Source organism: Lolium rigidum, chromosome 7 (assembly GCF_022539505.1).
Source record: "Lolium rigidum isolate FL_2022 chromosome 7, APGP_CSIRO_Lrig_0.1, whole genome shotgun sequence".
Lineage (NCBI taxonomy): Eukaryota > Viridiplantae > Streptophyta > Magnoliopsida > Poales > Poaceae > Lolium > Lolium rigidum.
The window spans coordinates 50,697,591-50,705,270 of record NC_061514.1 but is presented as its reverse complement, the minus strand read 5'-3'; positions in this window follow the sequence as shown (position 1 = coordinate 50,705,270).

The window sequence follows — 7,680 nt, the reverse complement described above, 5'->3', positions numbered from 1 at the left end:
GTTAGTACTCGGTATAATTGCAATGGTCTATCATGCACTCTAAAGGTTACTTAAATATGAACTCCGAATGTTGTGGAGCTTGTTAACTCCGGATTGAGGGAGCTCTTGTAGCCCTACACAATGAATGGTGTTTGTTATCCAACAAGAGAGTGTAGAGTAGTTTTAGTTATGTGATCAATGTTGAGAGTGTCCACTAGTGAAAGTAGAATCCCTAGGCCTTGTTTCCGAATATCGAAACTCCGTTTATTTACTGTTCTACTGCATGTTTACTTGCTGCCATATTTTATTCAGATTGTTATTACCACTCATATTCATCCATATCACTTGTATTTCACTATCTCTTCGCCGAACTAGTGCACCTATACATCTAACAAGTGTATTGGGTGTGTTGGGGACACAAGAGACTTCTTGTATCGTAATTGCAGGGTTGCTTGAGAGGGATATCTTTGACCTCTACCTCCCCGAGTTCGATAAACCTTGGGTGATTCACTTAAGGGAAACTTGCTCGCCGTTCTACAAACCTCTCGCTCTTGGAGGCCCAACACCGTCTACAGGAATAGAAGCGTGCGTAGACATCAAGCTATTTTCTGGCGCCGTTGCCGGGGAATGAAGAAAAGCTACACCACAGAGATTTCTACCTCCCACGTCAACCACGCGCCAGTTGTGGACAGCAAGCTATTTTCTGGCGCCGTTGCCGGGGAGGTATGGTAAAAGGTATTCACATCCTCCGACTACTAAGCTATTTCTTAGCACTGTTGCCGGTGTGTGAGTGCTCGAAGCTATTTCCTTTAGATCCTGCAATTGCATCTTTTTGTTTCTTGTTTTTATTTTTCACTAGTTAGGCATAATGGAAAACAACAATGAGCTTTTTAATCTATTTCCTGAGTTAAGATATGAATTGTTTGATGTGAAAATTAAAAAACCTATGGAACCTTATCTGCATGATAGTAGCAATGTTATTAGTATGAATGCAATTACTACTAATGCCATGGAAAAGTCTAAGCTTGGGGAAGCTAGTTTATATAAAAATAATCTTTTTTGCTCCTCAGCTTTGGAAGAAATATTTTGCTTTGATAATGCTTTATCTCCCATATGCGATAACTCTAATGATGCTTCTGATATTTTAAATTCACCTACTGAAAGTTTTCCTTTCAAGATACCCATGAAAATTATTGAACATGTTATGGATAACCGCTATGAAGGGGATGGAACTGTCCATCCTGGAGATCATTTATTGTTTTTGCATGAATTATGCGGGTTATTCAAGTGTGCAGGTATCTCTATGGATGAAGTTAGGAAGAAACTATTCTCTATATCGCTGTCTGGTAAAGCGGCGCATTGGTATAAATTGCTGAAGGATGGGCATTCTCTTGATTGGAAGGATATTGTGCCTCTATTTTATTCTAAATTCTATCCTCCAAGTGAAATTCACAAAGACCGGAACCGCATATATAATTTCGGCCTCATGATGGAGAGAGTATTGCCCAAGCATGGGGGAGATTGAAGTCTTTAATGCTCAAATGCCCCATTCATGAGCTTCCGGTAATATCATCATTGATAATTTCTATGCAAGACTTTCTTTTCAAGATAAAACCTTGCCGGATACTACTTGTTCTCGGATCATTTACACGCAATGAAGAAGAGTTTAAAAGGGACCTTCTTGATCGGATTCAGGAGAATATTGAAGGATGGGAGAACGACAAAGGTAAAGAGTCAGGTATAAATTATGATTATGAATGCATTGAAACTTTTATGGATACTGATAAAATTCGAAATATGAGTGCTACTTATGGTCTTGACTCTCAAGTTGTTGCAAATCTTTATAAAGCTTTTGCCTCTCATTTTGAATTGCCTAGGAAGAATTTTGATAAGTATCATGAACCTTTTAAAGATGCTTGATGAAGGATGAAATTGTTATTAATGATTGCAATAAACATGCCCAAGCTTCTGAAAATACTATTTCTTATAAGCATGTTAATTTTTGTGGAATGCATAGACTTTGTGGAACTAATCAAATCGAAGATGAATATTGTATCCATCATGGGAATGAAAAAACTAGAAAGTGGTCTAGGGCTCTAGATGATCTTGGTAAAAAAGTTTGTGCCCTCTATCCTTTTATTTGTGAACTTTGCCATAGAGTGGGTCATTTTAATTTTCAATGCTCCTCAAATGATAATTCGAACCCCATGAATGCTGCAAATTTGTATTGTGATGATGAAATTACTCCTAATCAAGCATGACGAACTTACTTTATTTTTGTGGTGTGAAGAGTTATCAAGAAAAATCTCTTTGTTACATATGAGTGATCTTGATATTGATGATGTCCCGCATGGGTGTCTTTCTTATTGCATTGATAATTGCCATACAAATACTTACATACAAAATATTTTAGAAGATGACACTTTGCCAAAATATGATAGGACCGCTGTGTGTTTTGAACTTATTAATGAAAAGGAGGAATCCTCCCAAGTTTCTTCTATTGTTTCTGGAAATAAAACAGGTTATGTGGAGAAGCCTCCCATCAAGCCTCTCCCTCCTAAAGAAGGGAACGAGGAGAATGAGAAGAAGAAGAATGGAACAAAGAAAAAGAAGAAGAGGGGGAATAAAAAGAAAGAGGTAACAGCATATCCCCGCGTGTATGAGATAACGATAGGTAACCGTAAGTATGTTGCTCCTAATGATTATTATGATAATGAATCTGAGTACAATGATCTTCCTATGCCCTTTACCTATATTAGTGATTATGATTTAGAAGAGCACACTACTTTTGATATTGAAAATCTCTGGAAAACTAATTCTGAAAATGATGATGTTAATAATTGCCATAGTATTAGTATTATTCATGCTTCTTCCCATAGTGATATAGAAAGCTCTAAGCTTGGGGATGAGGTGTTTCAAAATCCTTTTGCTACTGATGATTATATGTTTGATACATCTCCTTCTCGTAACAATAATGGTAAGGTTACAGATGAACATACTGTGGAAGATAACTATTCTATTTCTTATGATGACACTATGCCTCCAATCTTTGACAATTATTATAAAGAATGCTATGACACATGTTATAATTATCCTTATGAAACTTTTCATAGTTATGGGGGGATCGCTAAAAATCATTCCCTTAGTATGCAACTTGTTTACCATGTTCAAATTCTTGATAATGATCCTGCTCCAATTACTATTAATGAGAAGAGTTTTTCTTATGCCAAAATTAATGATACCTTTATGCATACGAACCATGATAAGAATGTTTTAAGTGATGGTTATATTGTGGATTTCATCAATGATGCTACTGAAAGTTATTATGAGAGAGGGAAACATGGTTATATGCGTCTTAATAATATTAAGTTTCCCCTCTCTATGTTGAGAATCTTGAAGTTACTCGTGTTTTATCTTCCTATGCTTGTCACTTTGTTCTTCATGAATTTATTTGTGTACAAGATTCCTTCCCATAGAAAGTGGGTTAGGCTTAAATTTGTTTCATACTTGCTTTTTGATGCTCTCTTTTACTTCAACTCTTATTCCTTGCGAGTGCATCATTAAAATTGCTGAGCCCATCTTAATGGCTATAAAGAAAGCACTTCTTGGGAGATAACCCATGTTTTTATTTTGCTACTGTTTTGTTGTGTCTTGGAAGTTCTTACTACTGTAGCAACCTCTCCTTATCTTTATTTTATTGCAATGTTGTGCCAAGTGAAGTCTCTAATAGAAGGTTGATGCTAGATTTGGATTTCTGCGCAGAAACAGATTTCTTGCTGTCACGAATTTGGGTAGGATTCTCTGTATATAACTCAGAAAAATCTGCCAATTTACGTGAGTAATCCTCAGATATGTACGCAACTTTCATTAGTTTTGAGTTTTCTGATTTGAGCAACGGAAGTACCTCTTAAAAATTCATGTTTACTGGTTGTTCTGTTTTGACAGATTCTGTCTCTGTTTTTTGCATTGTCTCTTGTGGACTTTAAGTGAGGCTTTCTAGACGTGGAGAGCTGTAGCTAATGTTTTATTGAGTTCTTGCAATGTGTCACTACAGGTCTAAAGTGGATTAAAAAAATTTGAGTACTAACCCCTCTAATGAAGTTTATGAGAAGTTTGGTGTGAAGGGAGTTTTCAAGGGTCAAGAGAGGAGGAGGATATATGATCAAGAAGAGTGAAAAGTCTAAGCTTGGGGATACCCCCGTGGTTCATCCCTGCATATTTCAAGAAGACTCAAGCGTCTAAGCTTGGGGATGCCCAAGGCATCCCCTTCTTCATCAACAATTTATCAGGTTTCTTCTATTGAAACTATATTTTTATTCGGCCACATCTTATGTACTTTACTTGGAGCGTCTGTGTGCTTTTATTTTCGTTTTGTTATTTTCATTCTCTGAATAAATTCATGCTTGTGTGGGAGAAAGACACGCTCCGCTTTTTCATATGAACACTAGTGTTCTTCGCTCTTACTTTTAATGTTCAATGGCAAAAGTTGGAAGCTACTGCACTTATTGTTATTTGGTTGGAAACAGAAAAATGCCTCATATTGTCTTGGATAATTTGATACTTGGCAATTGTTTTGAGCTCTCAAGTAGATCATGTTTAATTTCATGCACCATGTAGTCTAAACCCATTAGTGGAGAACTACCGTAGAGCTTGTTGAAATTGGTTTGCATGATTGGTCTCTCTAAGGTCTAGATATTTTCTGGTAAAAGTGTTTGAGCAACAAGGAAGACAAGTGTAGAGTCTTATAATGCTTGCAATATGTTCTTATGTAAGTTTTGTTGTACCGGTTCATACTTGTGTTTGCTTCAAACAACCTTGCTAGCCAAAGCCTTGTATTGAGAGGGAATACTTCTTGTGCATCCAAATCCTTGAGCCAAAAACTATGCCATCTGTGTCCACCATACCTACCTACTACATGGTATTTCTCTGCCATTCCAAAGTAAATTGCTTGAGTGCTACCTTTAAAATTTCATTCCTTGTCTTTGCAATGTATAGCTCATGTGAAAAATAGCCTTAAAAACTATTGTGGTGAAGAATATGTAGCTATGTATCTTATTTCTTATAAGTTGCTTGTTGAGCGCTGACCATGTTTCTGGGGACGCCACCAACTATTACACCTTTGCTGAATATCATGTGAGTTGCTATGCATGTTCGTCTTGTCTGAAGTAAGGGTGATTTTCATGATCAAATGGTTTGAGTATGCATATTGTTGAGAAGAACATTGGGCCGCTAACTAAAGCCATGAATCATGGTGGAAGTTTCAGTTTTGGACATCAATCCTCAATCTCTTATGAGAATATTATCTGTTGTTGAATGCTTATGCGTTAAAGAGGAGTCCATTATCTGTTGTCTATGTTGTCCCGGTATGGATGTCTAAGTTGAGAATAATCAAAAAGCGAGAAATCCAATGCGAACTTTCTCCTTAGACCTTTGTACAGGCGGCATAGAGGTATCCCTTTGTGACACTTGGTTGAAACATATGTTATGCAATGATAATCCATGTTAATCCAAGCTAATTAGGACAAGGTGCGAGCACTATTGGTAATCTATGCATGAGGCTTGCAACTTATAAGATGTCTTATACATAACACATATGATTTATTACTACCGTTGACAAAATTGTTTCTATGTTTTCAAAATGAAAAGCTCTAGCACAAAAACAGTAATCCATGCTTCCCTCTGCGAAGGGCCATTCTTCTACTTTATGTTAAGTCAGTTTACCTATTCTTTCTATCTTAGAAGCAAACACTTGTGTTAACTGTGCATTGATTCCTACATACTTGCTTATTTGCATTCATCATATTACTTTGTGTTGACAATTATCCATGAGATAAGCATGTTGAAAGTTGAAAGCAACTGCTGAAACTTATATCTTCCTTTGTGTTGCTTCGATGCCTTTGCTTTGAATTTATTGCTTTATGAGTTAACTCTTATGCAAGACTCTTGATGCTTGTCTTGAAAGTACTATTCATGAAAAGTTTTGCTATAAGTTATCTATTTGTTAGCAACTATAGATCATTGCCTTGAGTCACTGCATTCATCTCATATGCTTTGTAATAGTATGATCAAGGTTATGTAAGTAGCATGTCACTACATAAATTATTCTTTTTATCGTTTACCTACTCGAGGGCGAGTAGGAACTAAGCTTGGGGATGCTGATACGTCTCCAACGTATCTATAATTTCTGATGTTCCATGCTTGTTTTATGAGAATACTTACATGTTTTGCTCGCACTTTATAATGTTTTTATGCGTTTTCCGGAACTAACCTATTAACAAGATGCCGAAGAGCCGCTTGCCGTTTTCTCGTTGTTTTTGGTTTCGGAAATCCTACAAAGGAAATATTCTCGAATCGGACGAAATCAACGCCCAATATCTTATTTTTCCCGGAAGCTTCCGGAGCACCGAAGAGGGGCCGAGAGGAGCCACGGGGGCCCCACCCCACATGGCGGCGCGGCCAAGGGGGGCTGCCTCCTACCGTGTGGGCCCCCGTGAGCCCCTCCGACTCCGCCTCTTCGCCTATTTAAGCCCTCGTGACCTAAAACCTCGAGACCGATTGAGCCACAATCCGAGAAAAGCTCCGTGACGCCGCCGCCATCGCGAAGCTCCAGATTCGGGGGACGAAGTCTCTCGTTCCGGCACGCCGCCGGGACGGGGAATTGCCCCCGGAGTCATCTCCATCGACACCACCGCCATCTCCATCGACGTCGCTGTCTCCCATGATGAGGAGGGAGTAGTTCTCCCCCGAGGCTGAGGGCTGTACCGTAGCTATGTGGTTCATCTCTCTCTCTCATGTGATCTTTATGTGATCATGAGCTTTGTGATCTAGTTGAATATCATCTATGTGCTACTCTAGTGATGTTATTAAAGTAGTCTATTCCTCCTCCATGATGTAATGTTGACAGTGTGTGCATCATGTAGTACTTGGTATAAGCTATGATTGTGATCTCTTGTAGATTATGAAGTTAACTATTACTATGATAGTATTGATGTGATCTATTCCCCATTTCATAGCCTGACGGTGACGGTGTGCATGCTATGTTAGTACTCGGTATAATTGCAATGGTCTATCATGCACTCTAAAGGTTACTTAAATATGAACACCGAATGTTGTGGAGCTTGTTAACTCCGGCTTGAGGGAGCTCTTGTAGCCCTACACAATGAATGGTGTTTGTTATCCAACAAGAGAGTGTAGAGAAGTAGTATTTGCTATGATTATGTGATCAATGTTGAGAGTGTCCACTAGTGAAAGTAGGATCCCTAGGCCTTGTTTCCGAATATCGAAACTCCATTTATTTAATGTTCTACTGCATGTTTACTTGCTGCCATATTTTATTCAAATTGTTATTACCACTCATATTCATCCATATCACTTGTATTTCACTATCTCTTCGCCGAACTAGTGCACCTATACATCTGACAAGTGTATTGGGTGTGTTGGGAACACAAGAGACTTCTTGTATCGTAATTGCAGTGGTTGCTTGAGAGGGATATCTTTGACCTCTACCTCCCCGAGTTCGATAAACCTTGGGTGATTCACTTAAGGGAAACTTGTCTGCTGTTCTACAAACCTCTCGCTCTTGGAGGCCCAACACTGTCTACAGGAATAGAAGCGTGCGTAGACATCAAGCTATTTTCCGGCGCCGTTGTCGGGGAACGAAGAAAAGCTACACCACAGAGATTTCTACCTCCCACGTCAACC